Source organism: Ambystoma mexicanum, chromosome 7q (assembly GCF_040938575.1).
Source record: "Ambystoma mexicanum isolate Mex_15411 chromosome 7q, UKY_AmexF1_1, whole genome shotgun sequence".
Taxonomy (NCBI): Eukaryota; Metazoa; Chordata; class Amphibia; order Caudata; family Ambystomatidae; genus Ambystoma; species Ambystoma mexicanum.
The window spans coordinates 1,102,961,916-1,102,985,423 of NC_090941.1; the positions used below are offsets into that span (position 1 = coordinate 1,102,961,916).

General features: G+C 47.8%; 1 protein-coding gene across 1 annotated transcript in view; it reads right to left on the bottom strand.

Annotated features, from left to right (window-relative positions):
* ILK (integrin linked kinase) overlaps positions 1 to 22,051 on the bottom strand; it is a 443,090-nt gene extending 421,039 nt beyond the window's left edge. The window contains exon 1 of the mRNA XM_069640469.1: positions 21,911 to 22,051. The gene's annotated coding sequence lies outside the window, so the exon portion shown is untranslated. The remainder of the gene's footprint in view (positions 1 to 21,910) is intronic.
* Positions 22,052 to 23,508: the final 1,457 nt, after the last annotated feature.

Consider the following 23,508-nt stretch of genomic DNA (forward strand, 5'->3'; position numbering starts at 1 on the left):
TCAGTCGAAGTTCAATGTTGCTGAGCACTGGGCCAGAGATTTCACATGTGATTTCTTCAGTTACTGCCGTTCTGGCTGTTAACAGGTCTATAACTGTGTTCTCCAGTGGCACGATTTCACTATATGTTTTAGCATGGGTTTGTGGAAACAAGCTTGTAATTGTCCCCTGTTCTAGGACACACTCTGTTGTTGCTGCTGAGACTCCACAAGCTCCAATCACCTCAGGTTGCAAGGTTTTTCCTCACTAAGAGGATAGCTCTTATTTTCTCCCTTCATTGCCAAATTGGCCAATAGACCACTGGCTGCTGACTGTGGGACCAGCCTCTCCGCCCCCTGACCTTATCTAGTAGTTCTGTTTTACGTAGTTGACAAACTCCTGGAGGGTTGCTAAGAATGGAACAAGCAGTAACTATCCCTCGGAGGAGATATAGAACCAGCACCTACCTCGCTTACTTCAGTCATGGTGTGGTTGGACAGTCACTGATCGCTGACTGCAGACTGTGGCTCCACTTGCCAGCCGCTTCGCAGTGGATGCCGGTTTTGAGCAATAGGGTGCGGGGGTCTAGTTTAGTTTAGTTTAGTTTATTATTTGTATAGCGCCGCCTGGCCCTAGGGCATCCAGGCGCTTGCGATGAATACAACAAGAATAATACAACAGAAATGTACAAACCGATTACATATTTACAAATTTACAGTCTTGGTGCATGCTAGTAAGGTAGGGCTAGGCAGTTTACGTTTCTTTGGATAGAAGCCAAATTTTGGTGTTGTGTCTAAATCTGTGAAAGGAAGGTTCTGATCTCAGCTCGAGTGGAAGTGAATTCCAAAGTTTGGAGGCAAGCACGGGGAAGCTGGAGCCACCTGCTTTTTGGAGCTTAAATCTTGGGATATTTAGGCAATGTGTTTGAGCTGATCTGGTAGGGCGCGCTGGGGTGTGGTGATTGAGATTGTCGGATAGGTATCTGGGTGCTTGGTTAGCTAGGCATTTGTGGGTGAGTGTGATGGTTTTATATTCAATTCTTTGTGGTATGGATAGCCAATGGCAGGTGCGTCTGGCGTCCGAAAATGTGTTCATGTTTGGGTATGTTCAGGGCTGCTCGCAAGGCGTTGTTTTGTATGACTTGTAGTTTGTTGATGTTTTTCTGACTGGTTCCCAAGTATAACGCATTGCAGTAGTCAACTTTGGAAAGGACTAGCGCTCTGGCTAAGGTGATGCAGTTGGATGGTGAGAGGTAAGGTCTGCTGGCATTGATGAGTTTACAGGTGTAAGCAGTGGCTGATGATATGGAATTGATCTGTCTTGTCAGTGTGAGGGAGGAGTCGAGGTAGATTCCTAGGGTTTTGACGCTGTTAGAGACGATGATGTTATTGCCGTCTATAGTGAATGCTTGATAGAGTTTGTCGAGTTTATTAAGTCTGGGTTGGGAACCTAGGAGAAGAAGTTCGGTCTTGTCGTCATTGAGGCATAGGCCATGCTTGGCCATCCATTCTTGGATAATGGAATAAATGTTGTTGAGAGCAGTGAGGTCGGTGGAGTAGTCGCCTGTTAAAGGGATCAGTATTTGGGTGTCATCTGTGTAGTTGGTGTAGATGACACCCAAGCGGTCCAATATGTCAAAGAGGGGTTTCGTGAACACATTATATAGAGTGGGGGAGACGCAGGAGCCCTGGGGGACACCGCAAGTGACTGGGGCTGGGATGGCAGAGGCTGTGGGTGCGTAGACTCTCATGGATCTGTTGTTAAGGAAGGAATGGATCCATGCGTTGGCGTTATCTGAAAATGTGGCTGCTGAGGATAGATGTTTGCAGAGGATGTCGTGGTTGACCAGGTCGAAGGCGGCCGATAAGTCGAGAAGGATGGCTAGTTTACCATTGTCTTTAATGTTGTCCATCTGTATCTTAAGGTCAATCAGGGCGGTCTCAGTGCCGTGTTTGGGGCGGAATCCTGATTGTCTGAGTCCTAGTAAGTTATTTTTCTCAAGGTGGTTCTGTATCTGAAGATAGGCAGCTCTGTCGAGGATTTTTAGTAGGAAGGGTACGGTCGTAATGGGTCTGTAGTTGGTGGGGACATTAGGGTCAAGGGTGGGCTTCTTAAGTAAAGGAAGAACCCAGGAGTCCTTGAGGTTGTTGGGCACTATGTTGGAGGTGAAAGATGAGTTGATGAGGGAAGTGATGAAGGGAGCAAGTTGTTTGGCTGCATCTTTAATGACTGGGGCTGGGCAGGTATCGCCTTGGCATTTGGACGGTTTAAGAGAGTAGATTATTTCTTCAACCTCTTTGATGGTTATGGTGGAAAACTCAAAGAGGTTATTGTCATCATTTTGGGGGGTGGTGTGGGTGTGTGTAGAGGGGGTGATGTTATCAGTGAGGGTGAGGCTTTCTTTCTTCGTCAGGATTTTGGCTTGTAGTGTGGCAATTTTGCCTAGGAGTGCTTCCTGGATGCTCGTGCACCAGTGGATGTCTTTGTTACAAGTGTCTGGAGTGGGGGAGGGTGATTTGAGTTCTCTCAGGATATTGAATAGCTCTTTGGTATTAGATTTGGCGTTGCTGATTCTTTCATTGTACATGTTTTTTTTAGACTGGATGATGGCTGATTTATAGATGTTCGATGCCAGTGCGTAAGATGTCTTATTAATAGTGGATGGTGACTGTTTCCATGCTAATTCAGCTTGTCTTTTGGATTTGCGGAGTGTTTTTAGTTTGGGGGTGAACCAAGAATTGAGGTGTGCTCGTGGTTTGGCTTTCCGAAGCTTGAGTGGTGCTATGGTGTTTATGGCCTTAAGGATAGTTGTGTTGTATAACTCTACTAGTTCAGTAGGGTTGGTCATGGTGGGTGAGAAGTCGATGATGGGTTGGAGTAACGGGAGGAGTTTCTCTAGTGTGATATTTTTGTTGTTTCTTGTGACTGTGGGTGGGGCATTGGAGGAAGGCCCTGGTGTTTGAGTGCCTTTGTTGATGGTGAAGGTAATAAGGTGGTAGTCCAAGCGCATGGAGTGTTGGAAAGGATGGTAGTGTTGCAGTTGAGGTCAGCTATCCAGTCAAGGATGCGGCCTTTGTTGTGTGTGGGTTGTGTGATATGGTGGGTGAGTCCTAATTCTGAAATTGTGTTGGCGACAGTGTGAGCTTTGTCATCTTTCTCATCATTGAGACCTAGATTAAAGTCTCCTAGGATGAGTAGTCGAGAGTTAGGTTTGATATTGTCAGATAGTAAAAGGGCTATGTCGTCATTAAAGGATAGTATAGGGCCTGGCGGTCTGTAAATGAGGTGGATGGTGATAGTGCTTGTGTGCGTTGTGTGTAGTTTGAAGGTGAGTAGTTCCGCTGATGGCAGTGATTGGTTTTGTATGTGTCTTATGTTGATGGAGCTTTTTGCAATAATGGCTACTCCACCACCTTTAGCTGTTTGTCTGTCTGCACGGTAGATGGTATAGTCATTGGGTATAGCAAGTGATAGAGAGGGGCCAGACGCTGGGTGGAGCCAGGTCTCTGTAATAGCTATGAAGTCGAGATCATTGAAGGAAATAATGTCGGCTATGTCTAGGGCATGGGCGACTACAGATCTCGCATTGATGAGTGCACCTTTGATGGTTTCGGTGGTGGTGCGTGATTTTTTGATGTGGGTGCGGGGGGAGGGTGCGTTCAGGCCGTGTGATATCTGGTCTGACGGAAGTGTAGGGCGTGTGCAGGAAGGGGCAGATTTGGTTAAGGTTATATTTTGTTTGTTGCCTAGATTGAGGAAGGATACGGGTGTGTGTGTTCTGGATCTGAGTCGGGTGAGTCTCGATAAGCCTGAGCAGGGATAGGATTTGCTGGTAGTGAGGTTCGTGATAGTGGATTGGCCGATGGGAGTAGTTTGTGATGCTTCTTGGGGGCTGGAGGTGTCTGCTGTGCGATGAGTCATCAGCACGCATCACGGTCAGCTCCGATACAACGTTAACAAGCAATAGAGTCCCGAGCAGCGCACTGACTGCAGACTGGGCCTTCACTTGCCAGCCGCTTCGCGGTGGATGCTGTTTTTGAGCAATAGGGTGCGGGGGTCATCAGCACGCATCACGGTCAGCTCCGATACAACGTTAACAAGCAATAGAGTCCCGAGCAGCGCACTGACTGCAGACTGAGCCTCCACTTGCCGTCCACTTTGCTGTTTTTGCTTTATGTTAACAATACACAAAGCTGTAGGAGGCACAGTGCCCTGACACACCTGCGAGCTATCACTGCTGTACTAAACTAAGAATAATTGCATACAAGGAATACATACAAAAATCCAAAAGTGGCCACTAGCTTGGTGCTTCCATTGTATATCTGGGTGGCTAGATATAGACATAGCTATAATTCACACATTTAATTTACCCGATCTGCCTATAATCACTGCTCTGGTCATTTCTTAATACCAGAAAAAGAACTAAAACATTTTTTTTTTTTTTTGACAAACAAAGCCAGCAGAATCAAGTTTAAAGTCCTAGGTCAACATGAGCTAACATTATCTGGACTACATTTTGCTCCGTAAATAAACTCATGCCTTGCACATCAACGCCTAAACAGTACTGCACTCTGCGCAAGAGGTCACTAAATACAGTCTATTTTCAAAAAACTTTGCATTTTTCAACAAAAAAATAAACACTCAGCAAAACTCAGCAACTGAAATCCCCGTCATAATTATGCACGATCCTCAATATTTCAGGGTGGCATAATACCCCTTTCCACTCTTCCTTCTTTGCTGACATGTAGTCTCATCTTCTGTTCCTCATTAGCGCTATGTGGCAGGGAATAGATGCGCTACAAAACCATCCGAGCTAAAATTACAGCAGAATAAATCACTCAATATCTAAGGACTCAGAGGCTGGCTAATAACGAGTGGCCACATGTGAAACCGCAATGCAAAAAAATGATCCTACACCTCGCTCATGTGAGCAAGACATTGCCTTATGCCTCAAGAATTTTAAGACCCCATGGAGTTCTGATAAATGCTGGCACGGCTTTGCGCAACAAAGCATATGAGCGTAAATCTCTAACCAGGTTTTGGAATAATGTCTGGGAATGTATTCATGACGTCACTGGAATTGGGTAATCCTTTGCACCAGCTGGTGTCTTTTAAAGTTCTGCTGCTAGTCTCTTTAGAGGAGACAGCGGTTTCCCAAGGAGCATCAGCACAGACACAGAGTCCAGAATTGGTTAATATGTCTAGTGTCTTTCGGGGTACAATATATATATATATATATATATATATATATATATATATATATATATATATATATATATATATATATTTGTTCGTGGTATTTGTACCATTGTATTGATTACAAGAGTAAAGCTGGAGAACACCTTTGTCTAAATGGAGTCATTTCTTTTGAAAATAAATTTCACATTTTGAGATACACACGTCTGCTCGTGGCACGGACTTCTTGGGTGGGACTGTGCCAGAGGGGACATGAGATCGGGTGTCCCACTAGCAGAATCAATAAATCAAAAGCTTCCAACAACATAGCTCCCTCCACCCACACCACTACAAATCACCATTCTTGGCTCCACTGCCTGCCCACCCATAGACCCACATTTTGCACACAAACCAACGCAGACTCCAACAACTCCACATACATCATCATGCCACTTACAGCTAGAGATCACATCACCCACCTTCTGGCCACGCCCACCATCTGCCCATACCCCTACATCTGCACACCTTCTTTCTTCACAACTCAAGCTAACTCCACACCTTTGCTCACCGCCCTCCTATCCAATCTCTATGCATCATCTCCAGTCAGCCATTATTGCACAACCAAAACTCCCAACCCCCATTATCCACACAGCAGACCTTTCCACTGTAAAGAGCTTTGCAACCAAGCATGATGGCTTAAAATAATACCGATGACAAAAGAGGCAGTGTTAAAAGGAGCTGCTTGTTGTTGGATTGCATATTTTGCTCGTTGTCATGTTTAAGAGAATGTGCTCGCCCAACAGAATTTTAAATATTGTGAAAATAACTTTTGGATTACTATCGTTTCCAAGGCCCGATTTCACCTGTACAGTCAATGGTTTCTTCAGCCTCCTGTTCAGAAGGACAATGTTGACAACCAAAAGATGGGCCCAAAGGTTTTGAGTACATTTACTGCCAACGAACACTGCAGGCCAGAGAATGTGTATTGAAATCATATGAGTGGTATGTTTTATGGCCCAAGCACCTGGAATAGGATATTCACATAAGAACCCAGCCTGGGTCCTGTAAGGGCGTCGAAGAAGGAAGCAGATGTAAAAAGGTGCCATGGGTTTGGTTATAGACTTGTGTGTGTGAAAAAGGTCCTCACTATCCCTAACTTCTAAGAACGAATGGTTTCCATGCCTCAAAACGTATACTAAAAGGGTCCGTCAGAATTTCCGTCAACTTAAAATCCACTGCCCCATGTCCAAACCTACTTCTATCCCTCACACTATATAACTAAAAAGGAAAACGAAAAAAGGGTTTATTCTTTAAGGAGAATGTCTCCCTTCTTCTTGGGTAATGATTCAAAACAGTGTTCTCTCAAACCAAATTTACCAGGGGGAATGACTCCCTTTCCCTGGATTGCGGGTTTCACCCAGTCCTGGCAGCGCGTTACAACCAGGAGAACGGCTTCCTTCTCCAGGTGTGGCTCCTTTTACTCTTCAATAGAATAGAACCAGGGGGAAATACTCCCTTGCGTCTTTATCTCTACTACTAGTTCAGGACCAAGAGAATGCCTCCCTTCTCTGGGTATGTTTTGGCACAGTTGCACAAAAGGCCAAGAGGAATGACTTCATTCCTCTGATACGGCTTGATATATTTCTGTCTCAGTGTTATCAACTCCACGCACACTTTCACGTGATGAAGTCCCAAATCTGGTCAGGGTCCCAGACCCTTCTCTGATGGTAAGTGGTTTTCCTTTTCCCACTGTAGCTAGGAAGATTTTCTCTGATGCTTTTAGTCTCTAGGTTTGGGTCCCAGACCCTTCTCTGATGGTAAGTGCTTTTCCTTTTCCCACTGTAGCTAGGAAGATTTTCTCTGATGCTTTTAGTCTCTAGGTTTGGCTCCCAGACCCTTCTCTGGTGTCTAATGGTCTTATGCACACCACTGGAACAATGAAGGGTACCCCAGATGCTTCCCACATCAGCAGTCCCTTCGTGTCCCCTCCGGTCCCCCACCCTTACCTTCATGCAGGGTCAGGCACTGCTCTGTTTCTTCGATGGATGGGTTTTCTGCTCATCTGCATACAGGAACCTTCTCCTTCGGCTAGTGGGCTGCACAGCATTCTCGCAGATCTCCCACCTGTGTGGTTTCGGCATCTCTGTTGGACCCATCAGTCCAACTGGCAAGCCAATGTTACACCACTGCTCTTCCTTCCAGGTTGGACAGAGGGGTCCCCAGTGGACTCTCCCAACATCTTGCTGGCATCTGCAGCTCCACCTTCTTCTGTCGGCATTCGAATCTCCGGGATTCCGCTCTCCTTGAAGACAACCTCGAGTAAGTCTTCAGTTTTCTTTATGTAGGACTGGTCCGCCTCTGCCCATCATCAACATCTGCAGTGTATGATCGCAGGGCACTCTTCATAATGCCGGTGAGCCACCTTGTGGCAGTACTTGAAGGTGTAATCTTCATACCACTGAAGTTCTTCGTTGTCCTGGTCTTTCCTACTCGGCTGGTTTCTTCACCATGACAATAGTACGTATGTTTGCTCTCCAAGGAAGGATTAGAGGTGGAAAGGAGGACTGCGGAATGTGTGTCGGTGATGGGATTGCCAGGGCTGCACCTCAGGTTGTCGTCCTTGTCCCCAGAAGAGGAGTACCTCCCCATGAGGTCCTCCCGCATTTAACCACCTCTGGGGTGACTATTGGGTAGCGGCTACACCTCCCTAGCCCCATGCAAAAGAGTTCACTCTTGGGGAGAAGTGATGAAACCTTGTGAATCGTCACAGTCCCCAAAACAATCATTCTCGCAACCCTGAAGTTTAGAGAGAACATGTTATATAATTCGAATACCACGCGTCAAGAACATTTTTTCCAGTTTAAATGCGATTGTATTCAACGACTCTCTTTACTATGTGTTTTTGAGTACTAAATAATGTAAAATGTACAGCCTATTGCAGCCCCATGGAAAGCATTACTGTATATAAAGTTCAGTGACTCGTCTTTCAGGTTTCATTAGATGTAGATTCATATAGTAACTAACAATTAAAGGTTCCATGGTATTCTGCCATTCCTGTATTTCGGTTTAAACCACACTGAATGAATGGACTGTACATTATGGCTCAAACACATTTTGATTGCTAAAGGGGAGTTTAACATAGTCCAACTGGGGAACTTGAAACCCTTTGTAGATTCAACATCCCAAGCATAACTCAGCACAAGAATCCAATGGGTCTGCACAGATCTATTGCTCAGAGTGCGGTTTCTAGGGTGACAGCCCCATAAACCCTCTCCCAGTGCTTGTAACAGTTCATCAAACTCCAGGCCTCCCATAAAAACCATCAACCTAGGTCAAGCGGAAGGTTATTTAATTCTATTTGATCCTTAAAGCGCCTCGTTGCCTGTGGGCCGTAGTGCGCTCCACAAGTACTAAATAAATAAATATACACAGCAAGAAGAAATTCTGCCTCGATACACATTGATCGCATGCAAAAGGAGTATGTAGGAGATGCAGGGCCACCTGCAAGAAGAGGTCCTGCAACTCCACACTAGCAACAGGAATATAAATTCACATTATGAAAATCTTAAAATCAAATGTTTGCTCGAGGTACTTGCTTCGAGGTTTGTGCACCCCAGGAATGGAATACCCTTATGCTTGTAAACTATCATCTTCACCTCCGGTCTTTAAAAAGGCCCTCAAAACACTGCTCTTTGACTCGGCTGATTAGGTCCCTTCTCTTTCTCTTTTGCCGGATTTGCTCCTTCTGATCTACTGGTTCCTTTTGTCTGAGGCCCATGGGCGTGTAGCGCATTGAAGAATTAAAATAAATGTATATGTATTAATTCAAATAATCTTTGCACTGCAATGCAAGTTCCGACACAAAAGGTCTACATTTTGTAGTTAGGACCGATATCAACCAAATTATGTTTTAAAAAAATAATAATAACTAAAAGAATCGTGCCACATTAAGAATAGACAAAAAAAAGCACAATTGTGATCAAAATATCATCATTCAAGTGTCTTATTGGGCGCACAGAATTGATCATTTTAGTTTTGATATTCTTGCATGAGCGTCCAAAGCTAAATGCAATTGTAATATTAGCAGTGATTCACCCCCTCCCTTTCTGTGTATCCTGGTAATAAGAAAACCACATCTACTCAGAAGGCAGGGGGAGGGGGCAGTCAAAGAAATATAACTGTGTGCACACATGGTCAAATTCTTCTTATCATGGAATAGGAGGAGAAGGACATGATGTGTGAGCAGAGCTGATATTGGAAAGACTGACCCCATGCAGATTGGAGACCAGCCCATTGAGAGAAAGATGATCAGTCTAAGTTTGGGCATTTGTTTCCAGATAGACTCCTGAAAAGAGGACTTGCTGAAGGAATTATCCCAGGAATTATCCCAGGTTGACAGAGTCACCAGCTGATTCTCCAAAATAAGAAGCCACATGCCAAACAACCAGACAGTCCATATAGATTGACCTGGGGAAATATAGGAAAATAAAGGAAAAGACGACTCAACACGAATATAATTTGAGAACAGGAACACAGGTGCCGGTATTCAAATGCCCAGTGTTCCTCTAGCTACATTGAACACAAAGTGGATGTTACTTCCTTAAAGCCCAATGCGCTTTGCATTGAGAAACTGAATTTAAAACGGAATGCATTTTGGTGCCACTTTAAAGCAGATTTGCTTTTCAAATGAATTACAACTTAATACATGGCTGAAGCTGGTATAGAGTATTTTTTGGCCACAGTGCAAGTCATGACACACTGTCGTCTGGTCTGAGAGATATGATGCTTTAAAGCAGTCATGGAAGTCTAGAGGTGTGTGCAACTAAAATTAGTACAGGCAATTAGTTCTATTCAATAAGAATTGTGTCAAGTATTAAACCACTGCAGTCATTTATCTTCGGCTGTACAGTGGGGTAGATGGGGTTTAAAATTGTACATGTTACTAGGGAATAGCATATCACCAAGCCAACATATGCAGCCTGAAAACGAGCCCATTAAAAGCTGGGCATGCGTACACGGATCATTGATAGTTACACGTAAACAGACAAAGCAGTGCACACATGCATTTTAAAATGCATATATAACTGTATTCAAAGTCACAAAAAACAGATAGGATTGTAGTGTGCCACTTTCAGTCTAGCAAGACTGCACATGTATTCAGAACAGGGTAAAGAAATCCTTGAGAGCATAATTTTGAATTTAAACCTGTATGAGCCAAATTAAGTTGATCATTGTCTGCATTAAGCAACCTGCATATAGTAAAGGTATCGGCTATCTCACACCTGCACTGGGGAGTTGGTTGATTGGAAATGTACTCTAAATGTTAATTGTGCAACCACCCTCCGCCAATACCATACATCTTGATACTGGAGAAAATTGAATGTTTTAAAACACATTTGCATCATGTTGAAATGTAATCATGGAAGCAACTGGTATTTCGATGGAAGCAAATATAGAAAAGATATGTTAAAGTGCCTAGTATATTTTAGAGTACAATATACATATAAGCAGACTATTAGAATGAATACTTGTATGGACCGAATACGATTCATATAAGCAGTGTGACGAATCTGGACAATTCATCCCTTCGACCCATCAGAGGGGAGCCATCCCCTTTGAGGCTAGAGAGGTTAGCAAGCTAAGCAAGATAGGCCTTGGGAGTTTGGGCAAGTGGGTCCTTAATGGGAGGGACTTCCCTCTTGGGGACAAGGACTACCAGTTAGAACCTCCCTTTCTGCCTAGATGTTGGAAAGACTTTGGCATCTCCTTTTATGACAATAATCAACTCGTTCACTCTACTGGCTTCAGGTAATGCTGAACGTCACCTGAATGCCATGATCAAGTATCACGGATACAATTCCTTTTGTTCCAATGATGTGTATAAGGAGAGAGCGGACTGTGAATGAGACGAGAATCCTACGGATGGAGGAGAGCAACCGTTACGCAGAGCCAAGTCTCTGTAGCAATGACATCCTGGAGGGACGGAGTCACATCGAGCCACGGAGCCAGCAGTGGCATGAACGAAACAAGTCCCACTAGCTGGATTGGAGGCTGGTGCTTTAACTGAGCAAGAGGCCCTGCTCAGGTCAAAAGATACACCATTGAAGAGCAGCAGGAGACCTGGCACCCAGCAACTGAAGACAAGACCAGAGACAGGAAAGGAGCCTGGGCCGCTCAGCTCCACCCAGAAAGTTCATGTTCCGCCGAGAGAATTACCAACAGGGAAACAGACACTATCGACTTGTGGATGGCAGTGAGGCCTAAAACTGTTGGTTTCCAGGAGTACTGAAGCAAGTGCGAGAAACAGAGACTGCAACAGACAGATGGCCCCGAAACCCATACAAAAGATTATAACCAAGAGACTTTATACAAGTATGAAAACTATACCATTATAGGAACTTTGAGACTGAAAGCAAGTCTATTACAAGGTATGCCAGGCAGAAGCCCATTATGGTGCACGCCACCCCTTTTAGTTAGGCGTTTTCTAAATTGGTAGAGCCAATTAGCCGTTTACGATTCGGACAGAAGCCTTTTTACTTTGGACTTGACTTGTAGCCTTAGCTTTAGTTTTGTTAGCTGGGGAACTTCCCTCATAGCGATATGCCTAGCTGGGCATTTTGTTTTTTATTTAAACAAACATATTTAACTATGACACAATGTAGTTACAGTCCTTCTGGTTCACCAGAGCAAGTAATTTCGTTTTGGGTTGATTGTTGGATTTGCTATACATAAAATTAATCTTTTGTAACATGTTTAATAACTGAGACCAGTCTCTAAGCAAGGGACCGGAATTTGAACCTGTGTTGCCTTGCTTCCAAGACAATCCCGCTGCCCCCTGAGCTATCCTCCTTGCCAATACGTACCATTGCAGGATCGCCACCGTGAAAAGCTGGAGAGCACCTTGGTCGAAGTTACTTAAATCTTTTAAATACATTTTGAGTTTTGCAAATCGCAGTGTCTATTTCATTGCCCAGAATTGCAGGTTAGGACTGTATAAATGGGGATACGAGATTGGCATGTCACACTAGTGTAAGCCTAGAATTTAAATGTATCAAAATACAAATATGCCTAGACCATAAGACCTTCAGACCATTGTCATACTGCTTCCGAAGCAGACTACGACACAGACTCACAGTCCACTCCACTCTCGCACCCTGTCGCTAGTGTGCCCTGAAGGTAATGTAGTTTGTCCCACTGCAGTGACACTGTCTCTCTCCACACATCATTCTACAACCCTCTGTCATTTCCCCAACCCTTGAAATGACCCGGATTGTCATTTCACAACCAGACATTGCCATCGTCCCTGTGATTCTCTCCTCCAGCACTTCAGTCCGTATTCGGTCACCTTGCAGCCCCACCATCGCCTCCACTAAGATATCACACAGGTCTGCACTCTTGTGGTGGAACTTTTCCAAACTCTTTAAATTCCTTAGTGACTTACTGAGGTACTTGCCTGCACTTTCACAGATCCCCCCCCATATGGCGCTGGTGATTTTGGGACAAAGGCCAGAGTATTAGAACGCAACAGCAGGGTATTAAAGATTTTGATATAATGACTCAACGCAGTTCCCTCTGTGCCCAGAAAGTAATAGTGTAACTGTAACCAGTTTCCAAAAGGTGACCTGGGAGCTACTCATGCCTAGTACTAGATTTTTAATTGTACTGCCTATTGGGGTGGCCATATGGACCCATTTCCTTACAGGTTCATCCCACTTCCTTCCTTTGAGGATTGATGTAGGCCTGGTACTTATGTGGGCGAGTCTTTCACGATGCAATGCTAAATAAATGTGCATGTTTTGCAGTGCATTGTGTATGGTATTCAGTTTAGTTTCCTAGCAGATGCTGCCCCAGTAAGAGTTCATCCCGACTTCACTGCCTTGTTTCCGACTGAGGGCGTTTTTGTCTAATTTTGTGGACACCCGGTGTCTTCCCTTAGGGTGCCCCTCACCAGAGATGTGGAAAAATCACTAGTACATTGTGGTACCCGTAACAACCACCCAGGGGCCCACGTTTTTTGCATGGGTGGTCCTCCACCTGCTTGCAGAGAGTAAAGTAAAGCCGCCTCCATTTCTGGCGCCAACGTGGGGAGGGGGGGTCGCCCAGCTGCTGCGCTATGGGTTACATCAGGGTGTTTTTATTGCACTTGGATCTGTCCAGTGCAGACTGGAAAATGGACCTGCCTCAGATCACTGCGCCCTGTGTGTTGTCTATAGCGCAGGAGGGTGTGTGTGTGTGTGTGGGGGGGGATTCTCCAGGAGATCTGCCCCCAGGTGGCACCTCAGTGGCCCCAGAGTCCCTCCAACCTTTTATTTAGGCTGCTGCAGGCAGCTTGTGCTGCTCAAGTACTGGGGCCAACAGGCCAGACATGGAACGGAAGGTGCCTAGAGGCGTTGCGGTGACCAGGCTGCATGCACAGCTCTGCGCTAGTGGACTCAATGCATACACCAAAGTCTAGGAGCTAAACAGGCCAGTGGTAAACGAGTGGTGACAGAGAAAGAAGGAAGTGAGGGAGGGAGGGTTCAAAGCGAGGGCGTGCGGAATAGATAGGAGCAAGGGCGGCCTGTGTACACAGGCTGCAAGGAGTGGAGAGGTTTTGCGTGGTCTGGAGGGAGGGGAAGATCAGTGTACAGTGCCAGAAGAGGAGTTATGGTGGACAGTCACTGCACTGAGCATACAAATGAACATGCCATGGGAGGATGTGCAGGTCTTCATGAGGAGGAGCGGTGGGAGGGTCCAAAGGGAGGAGGTTGGGGTGCCTCCAGGGCAGCAGCTGGTGTGCATTTGAGGCTCCTTGGCACTGCCTGGCCTGCAGCTCAGGGCAGGAATGCACAGTGGGCTCCTTTAGTGAAGGTTCCATTTCCTGATTGAAACCTTGCGCCAAACCACTGCACTGGATCCCCGGCCGCCTGACTCTCCATCCACCATATCCCTCCATCCAGCCATTTGCACACATCCATTAAAGCCTACCCTAGCCACCTCCCTCCATGCCCCCATGCCCGCACAACACATCTATTCATTCATCCATCAATCCGTCCATGACCACCCCAGTCTCTCCATCCAGCAATAGACTGCACCCCCAGGCATCTTATCCAGCCATTCATTCCACACACCTCATGAATGCCTCCCTTCATCTCCGCCCCCTACCACAGCAGCGCCCCATCCATCTGCCCCTACCCCAGCAGCGCTCCACCCATCCATCTGCCCCTACCCCAGCAGCTCCCCATCCATCCACCCCAGCAGCTCCCCCATCCATCCACCCCAGCAGTGCCCCCATCCATCCACCCCAGCAGCTCCCCCCCCAGCAGCGCCCCCATCCACCCACCCCAGCAGCTCCACATCCATCCACCCCAGCAGCTCCACATCCATCCACCCCAGCAGCTCCCCCATCCACCCACCCCAGCAGCTCCACATCCATCCACCCCAGCAGCTCCCCCATCCATCCACCCCAGCAGTGCCCCATCCATCCACCCCAGCAGCGCCCCCATCCATCCACCCCAGCAGCTCCCCCCAGCAGCGCCCCCATCCACCCACCCCAGCAGCTCCCCCATCCATCCACCCCAGCAGCTCCCCATCCATCCACCCCAGCAGCCCCCCCCAGCAGCGCCCCCATCCAGCAGCGCACCCATCCACCCACCCCAGCAGCTCCCCATCCATCCACCCCAACAGTGCCCCCATCCATCCACCCCAGCAGCGCCCCCATCCATCCACCCCAGCAGCGCCCCATCCATTCACCCACCCCAGCAGCGCCCCATCCATTCACCCACCCCAGCAGCGCCCCATCCATTCACCCACCCCAGCAGCTCCCCCATCCATCCACCCACCCCAGCAGCTCCCCAATCCATCCACCCACCCCAGCAGCTCCCCAATCCATCCACCCACCGCAGCAGCTCCCCATCCATTCACCCACCCAACCAACCGGCCCATCGCAGCTGCATTTATTCACAACCAACTGGTCCTACTCCATCCAGGCAATGAGATCCCCTCTGCCCCCGTCTATCCTTTTCACTCTAGGCCCTTCACAGCCATCTCTCCCTCATTCGGTTCCTAGCGAACGAGCTTAACACAATGAGTATTAGAACAGACCAAAGCAAGGTTGCCCGGGGCACCATGTGTAAGACCTGAAAGCAAGCATTACCAGAACCACTTCACTTACCAGGCCCTGCAGGATATTGCGGCATGAAATGGAACTTTACAGCACAAAAGAGCAAATTCTGCTGCACAAAATTGTACTTATTGCAGCATTTTTGCAGCCCATTTTTTAATGACTTGAAGGTGTACGAGTGGCTCATTACCAGAAAGAAGTAGTGTGTGAGGCTACAAGAGTCTGGATGTCATTATTTGTACCTTTTGGATGAATTTAATATGAAGAGTCCTAGATGTCCAAGGCTTGACAGAACAGTATGTGTTTTGCTCTACATCTTTGATTTAATGCATGTGCCAATTCAATAACGTTAATAATATTGATCATCATCAGTGGCAATGGTGAAAATATTCCCCCTTCTATTTTCTCGAATCCCCTTCTATGTTCTCTAATCCCCCAAACACGGACACCCATTTCCTACCATCACCTCTCACACTCACCAATTCCTCCTCACAACTGACACTCCCGAATCTCACTCCTGTGCATACTCACATTCTCTATCACATTGACCCAGTCTCTGACACCCTCCAAATCATACTCCCAACTCACACCTTACACTCCCTCAATTCCTCCCACAGTACTTCATTCTTTTGTGCTACTTCTGCCTCGTGCATCCTTTCTCCCATTCTATTGCACTGTTCCCACACTCTTGCTTCCAATCTGCAGCTCGCTGCCTCTTTACGGCCAACCACTTCCCCCTCCGCTTTCTGCTGGCCTGTCACTCACCATCTGGCCCATCACTACCCCTCCCTCTCCTTTCCCCCCCACACATTGTGACTATTTTTTAGTTTTAAAGAAATTTAGATTTTGGCCCAGATCCTCAAAAAATGGGGCATCTAAAAATAGAGCAGAGGATCTGCTGTTTTTAGATAACCCATTTTTGGAAACTGCACACTTCCACGGGGCTGAGCTGTAGCGCAAATGTTGCACTGACTAGCCGCCTTGAATACATTACTGTCGGAAGCACTCTACCGACACAGTTCTACAGGCTCCGAGCACATTTCACCATGACGGACCTTGAGGGGTCCATCACTGTAAAATGCAATCCAAAAAAAAGAGGCATTTCTGTCCTGTATGAGGAACAGAAATGCAAGTGAGGCATCAGTAGTTCATACCTCTGCTGTCACACTTAATGAAGTGGCATGACTGGGTCAGGAAAGACCCCGTCATGCACTGTGCACCCCCTTTGCCTATTCAAAGCAGACACGTGGGTGGCTTTTGTTTTCTGCATATTTAAAAGCAGAGCCTGTTTGTACATCCATGATGCAATTTTAAATGCGCAGAAATGCTCCCTAGGGTGAAAAGGGCCATCTGAATGTGCGCATATTAGAAGCGCCCATTCAGATGTCCTTTGGGGATTGGGCTGCTATTCTTTTTTGCCACAAGTGATGAGATGTGCTAGCGCATTTCATTAATTGTGCCCTAAAAAAAGATTTGAGAACTTGGGCCCTTGTGTACTTTTAGTCTTTAAAATTTCGGTTTTGCTAGAATAGCCGTTTTTCGTAAATGAGCAAAAACGTCCCTTGTCGCGCTTTTTTTTTTTATTATGACAAAAAACGTTTTCGCAGCATTTTGCAAGATCCCAAAATCGCTATAAGCTGGAGGGTCTGTCTAACAGCTCTCAAGTTTCCCCATCATCCGCAAGAGTGTGGAACAAGTCCCACTTGTTCCACACACGACATGGAGACACTGGTGAGATCCGACTACTACACCCACAAAGTACCTCAAAACTCCCCATTAAAGAATCAGATAACCAGCAAGGATTGAGACTCCGGTGCTAGTGGGCCGTTCCACGAATACAGTCTGCCATGAATACAGCCACTGGGGCAGTGAATGAAAGTGTATGGACCACCCGTCAGCCAATCAGAAAGTTTAGAGTGCAGGGAATACCTACTGGGAATTGACTGCATTCTGAACATTCTGTTTTCAGACGCACACAGGGCAACGATGACATTTCCAGGCAAGATTTTGTTTCAACAGGACAATTCCTCTCAGGGAGGACCTTTTTTTTTGCTGCAACATAGTAATAAACCTACAAAAAAGAAAGGAAAACACTGAAAATGCTGTCACTTTCTCATAGAGAAGCCATTGACACCTCAGGCGTGCTCATGTTAAACCAAGTTGAAATTAAAATGCTCAATTTATAGACAACCCTGTTATTTATATAAAACGGTTGTATACGAATTGTTCGAACTACAATTGACCGAATTGTGAAGGTCAATTGTTACATATATGCGGGGGAAACCCATATATATATATATATACACACACAGTCAATTGTGCAAAGGTCAATTCGGACCCTTGACTTTCAGTCAATTCGGCAATTCGAACAATTGTGTTCGAACAATTTGGGTAATACCCATGAAACCACATTTAATTGACTAGCTCAGAGTGTCTATTTAATTACTTTACTCACTCTTCAAAGCACCTTTTTTATTACAGCACAAAAGCTTCAAAACACGTATTGCTTCTGGCAGCACGTGCCAGTGGCCTTATAGACCTCGGGAGAGGGCATCACTTGAGATAATGGCCCGTCACCTATGGCTCACGGCGAATGACCGCTCCCTCAGTCTATACTATGTCACTGGCAAGTAACCCTTGATCAAGGAGAAGGACTGTGCAGAGGTTGCCCTTAACACGTTCAAAGAGACTGCACTATGCCTGCAGAGAAACCGCTCATCTACACAGCACCGAGTCCATCTTAAGTGCGTATTCTCGGCTTCTGCCACAGAACAGTGCTGAGTGCAGTGCCCTTTCTCAGGGCCCGGCGCTTTGTATCCTACCCCCGACCCCCCCCCCCCCCCGCCCGACTGCTACAACGTTTATTAAGGGCAACTACTTGACTCACAGAAGCCATAGGTGTCTCAGGATGGCATCGACCAAAATCAAAGAGCCCAATTCCACTCCCACTAAGGCCCTGCCAGACCTCCCAGCAAACTCCTCCTTGGATGGCAGCTACCCACAACACTGCAGCGATGCAGAGAACCGGCCCCTGTGGGTAAGAAACCTAGGCACATTGTCTGTCCAGCACCTGAACAATAGAAGGTGGCGTCTAAATGCAGTGGGAGATCCGAGACGGCCAACAAGTAGTGACCCTTATTGGCCCCGAGATGGATTTTAAGGAGCCAGTTCGGACAGAAACATAAAGGGCACCGTGGATAGGAGGCGGCTACAATTACTCCTTAATTATGCTGCTAGGGGAGCCCAAAAACAAACAAACGTTATACTTGTTTAACTGTAAACCAGTGGGGGGTGCAGAGTAGAGTTTAATACGGGACCAGAAAGCTCAGTCCCACCAGAAGGCCTATGATGTGAAAGGCCACGCCCATTCATGGAGGGTGTTGCCCTGTTGGACAAGTGAAGGTCATGACCCACTACCTACCTGATCCACGCCTCCCTCCAGTGGGTCAAAATAATCTCCCTTTGTCTATCAGTACAGTGGTCTACAGTTTGCAGCACTGCCCCCCTATTTTACTGTTACTTTAATCCAACTGTATTTTTTTCCCTTAGCATACATAGGTTCTGCTTTTTTCACACTTCACTCGGCATCTACATGTCATTTCTGATAGAAATCGACACGTGCTCTTCAAATAAAATTAAGTACATTTTCAATTGTGATTTTTGTAAAAGTATGCAATATGATCAACAAGAGGAGGGGGGGGGGGAGTACACATTTGGTAAATTATGCAGAGGTGACGGGATAAACGAACCAGAAGAAGAAGAAGAAACCAGGGCTAAAGCGAGATAGTTGGAGAAAGTGGCGTCCTGGAAAGTAGAACAATGACAAGAGTGTGGACACGACTCACCGATCCAGGAAGCCCAGAAGAAAGCGTAGGCACAGAGATATGTAAACTGAGAATGTAGCAGCAGGGACCAGGCTTGTGGTCTAGCAGTGGACATGCACGCATGAGTAACTGGAAGTCATTCCATTTAAGCAGGTCACCAACCGGGCGGGGTGCAAGTTGCTGCCAAGCTTGGACAATAAGAAGCAATTATACGCAGCCGTTCCCAAACTAACGTGTCCCCCCTGCTGAAAGCCGGCCTTCCTACCATGTGAATGCTGTGCCAAAATACACATCGCCCAATCAAGCAATACTTCCGGTATAAAATATGGGAAGAGATGTGGCATTAGTATCATAGCTCCGCTTTATAGTTAGTATTTATTGATAATGATGTGTTATTTATATAGCGCCTGAATCCAAAGCGCTTTACAGAGCGCAGATTTACATACAATATCCCCCAACCGAAATGTGTACTCATTTATCGACCTCGGAAGGATGAAAGGCTGAGTTGGCCTTGCCGGGATTCAAACCTGTGACCTGCAGATCACGCTCAGATCGCAGCAGCGAGCGCTCAATTCGCTACACCTCTTTGAGGGCACATGGGACTTCATGATCCATCTTTCCTGACAGATGCTAGAAAAGACCTGCAGTGTGGCATGGCGGACCTCCCCCCTTTGCCGCTCCTCATAGATCACCAGTCTGCTGCTTGGCGGTCTGCCAGAGGAGACCCTCAACCCCCCACCCACTTAATCTGCAGGCGGCACAGAACCACAGCCAGCGCACTTATCCCACAGAACAAGACCTTTCATTTTCCATTAGAGAACGTGATGGCAGTTGGGTCTTTTGGAGCATCCAATGGACGTGGGTTCCCATCAGCGTGATTTGAGAACTGCTTTCAGACCCGTTCCAAAGAAGTCACTTGCCTAGGACCCCCGCGCAGGGTGCAGCTGCACTGCCCTTTTGTGACAAGCCATGCAAAGTGAGTAACATGTAATAGAGATGTCCTCCCAAAGTAGGACCAGTGCAAGCTTGAAACGGCCCATAGCAAGCATTGTGAAATATGGAGCTTGTACAGTTCTGGCCAACATTACTTTAGAGACTCTCCAAAGGAGGAGTACTAGCAGCCACCCATTTGAAGACCATTAACCCATCGTTCCTTGCCCTAAAGCTAGCAATGGTCTTTGGGTACCACCCACAGCCAACAGGGCAATGGCCAATGCAACACAGCCAATTAGCTCCAAAAAAAAAAGCCTAACAGCAGGGGGTTTTCCTTGCAATGGTCTCCAAGTCTGTTCATAAGCACTAGAAGTGGCCTAGGTTACAAAATACATGAATAGTGGCTAGACGACCCACTCACTGTCTATGCACTGAGAGTTTGCTGTTCACCTTACACAGTCAGATGCCTATGGTCCGGGTGCCAGTGTGTCAGCCAGCAGGCACTCCATGCCAAGCTTCCCAGCTCCATATTTACCACTGGGGTGGAGGGGCAGGCCTTCCTGCTGCTTGGTGATCGCACCCCCATGTCATAAATTCTTCACTTCAATAAGACCCTCTCCCCTGGAAGAAGACATCGCCCACATGTAATCTTGTACCAGGACACCATTGCTTTACCAACCATGGGAGGACAGGTCTCCACGTGCGCCAAAACCAGAAAAACAACAACGCGAAGCACTAGACCCGTCGAACTGCCCAAGGCGATGATTCAAAGACAGGAACCCGACAAAGTACTACTTACATTTTACTCACGCGCGCCTGCTGTGGAGAGCGTAAAATAGCCGTAGCCTGCAGCCCTCCATTCCCAGGCAGGCAGGTGATGGGCGTGACAGCAGCAGGGTGTGTGTGCACCAGAGACAGCTGAGCTGAGTGAGCCAAGCCTGACACGTGCTTGGACTCCAAAAGGAGGGCACTCACCGTTACACAGGCAGCACCCGCTGTTGGGTGGGATTGATCAAGGGTCTCACCCCGTGAGCAGCGCCTTAAAGTGCACACAGAGTAAAGTGTGCAAGGCATGAAAAAAAGTTGTGTTGGGGGATCCAATGGTGTGTCATGTAGTTAGAGACTAAGGCTGTGGCAGGAGATGCCTGCTGCAGATCTCCCCCCTGGGGGGCTGCTTCACTGCCCCTTGCCCACATTAGTATGCCACCAGCCGCTCCCAGTCCCCTCTGCCGCCTTCTAAGCACGTCTACTTGTTGCAGGATGCCTGGATATGATGTTTCTTTGCCACAGTTCTGCCTGCTCCTAGGCAAGGCTACTTGTTGCAGGACGTCTGCTCCCCTGCCTGATGCACTGGGGCAGCCTGCTTCGTTAGTGGAGCACGCCCACCAGCCCCGTTCCTAGGCCATCTGCCTCCTTGCTATTGCCTGCTACATTCGTGGTGTATGCTACCGTGCCTGCCTGCTTCACTGCTTTCCCCGTGCTGCCTTGTGGACGCCCTGGCTGATCTGTGCCTGCCTGCTCCCAAGTCTGTCTGCCTCGCCTTTCTGGGCTGCCTGCCTGTCACATGCCCCGTGCCTGCTCCCTGCCAGCATCATTGCTGCTGCCTGCTACCCTGCCTGCCTGCTTCACTGCTTTCCCCGTGCTACCTTGTGGACGCCCTGTGGCTGATAGGTGCCTGCCTGCCTGCCTGCTCCCAGGTCTGTCTGCCTCACCTTTCCGGGCTCTGCCTGTCTCATGCCCCGTGCCTGCTCCCTGGTGCTGCCTGCCTCCAGTGCTGTGAACTCCCCTTGCTGCCTCCACGTCGCTGCCTGCTGCATGCCACTCACTCTCCCCTGCCTCTTGCACTTCACCCTCCGGCGCTAACGGTTGGGCGTCCCGTGCTCCTCGCACCCTCTTTACCTGTGGCACTGGGGGGGGGGGGGCACTGTGGCGGCACCGCTGTCCGTGGGTGTGGCTCGCGGCTGTCCCCACTCGGTTTCTTGGGCTGCAGGGCACAGGAGGGGGCCGGTGTTCCGGTGAGTGACTACAAGGGCCCCTGCTGCCTGCCCCGCCTTCGATGACGAGCGCTACGGGGGCGGGAGAGGGCTCTGTGCCCGGACACACCCTGGGGCGGGGACAGCGACCAGACGCTAACGAAGCCCAGCGCCGACTGGTGGCCATCTTGAAAGTGGCACCTAATATCAGGGCGGCCATTTTACACGAGGCTCCAAAGTGGACGCAGGAAGCGGCCATCTTGAGAGGGTCGTCATTCTTTAAAGACACAGTTCGCGAGAAACTGACCCCTTTATCAATTAATACAGCTTTTACAATTCCTTAACGTGTGATCACAGTTTAAAATTAAACTTTACACACAAAACATTTTAAAACCAACATCTGTGGTGGCCTAAGTAAAGACAGGACACTGGTGGTGCTGTAGGTGGTGTTTATGTAGACACCTATGAACTGATTAAATGGGGGCATAAAATGTCAAGAAGCGAGGAAGAGCTTTAATCACAATACTGCAGTCCACATGTATACAGTCGATTCACTGTAAGCAGAGTGTCCATAGTCTGCATGCATTCACATTCCTAGAGCACCTAGGTGGCTTCCTGCAGCCTTGGCATTATGATCTAGGAGAGAACTCATCACACATTGGGCTCCTGGCCTTTGGATCGCTTTGGATGCAGGAGCAGCGCTGGGGCGGTGTGTCAGCTAAGCTGCCCATTGAGTTCTGCTGGAAGCGCGTCGCTCTGCGCTTCTCGCTCCTTTCAGTTCTCGTGAGATTGCCTTCCCGCAATCTCGCAATGGGACGTCCCCACACGGGGAAAAAGGATGGATGCTAGTGCATGACATAGTCTGAGAACTTGCTGGGTTTCCTTCTTTCCGGCTGCGGCCTGCTTTGGTCAGAGGTGGAAGCTGGAGGTCGAGAAATGTTGCGTGAGAAACTTCAGGAGGATCGAGTTCGACTTGTGTAGCTTCACTCTGTGATTCCCGGACCAGGGAAGGGGGCTCATGGCTGAGAGTTCGTCATGATGCTGGGTCTCGATGTGTCTCTCTCTGGGTAATAGGGGTCGTGGGACGACCTACGCTGGGCCAGGCCCTCACCTGCGTCCACCAATGGGTGGTTGGTGGATGCTCTTCTGCGGTACATGGCCACTCTTTCCAAGTTCCATCCCTTTCCGTCGCTGGTGCAGATGTGATTGTATCCCTTCTTAGTGACCTCTATGGGTCTACTGTATTTGGGGCTGGTCGTGGTGTCTTTATGATGGAGGCGTATTTTTACCAGATCGCCTTCGCTGACCTCTATGCAGTGAGCGGCTCTGCGTTTGTCGCCTTGAGACTTCATTTCTTCCTTGATTCGCTGCATGCGGAATACTACGTCACGCATGTCCACGTCTTCATCTTCCTTTACTTGGTGAAGCCAGGGCGGTACCAGCGTGGATGCCGCCCTTCTCCCTCTCAACAGTTGGAAAGGGGAAATGCTGGTGATGGCGTCGGGTGTGATGCGGTGGACCGCG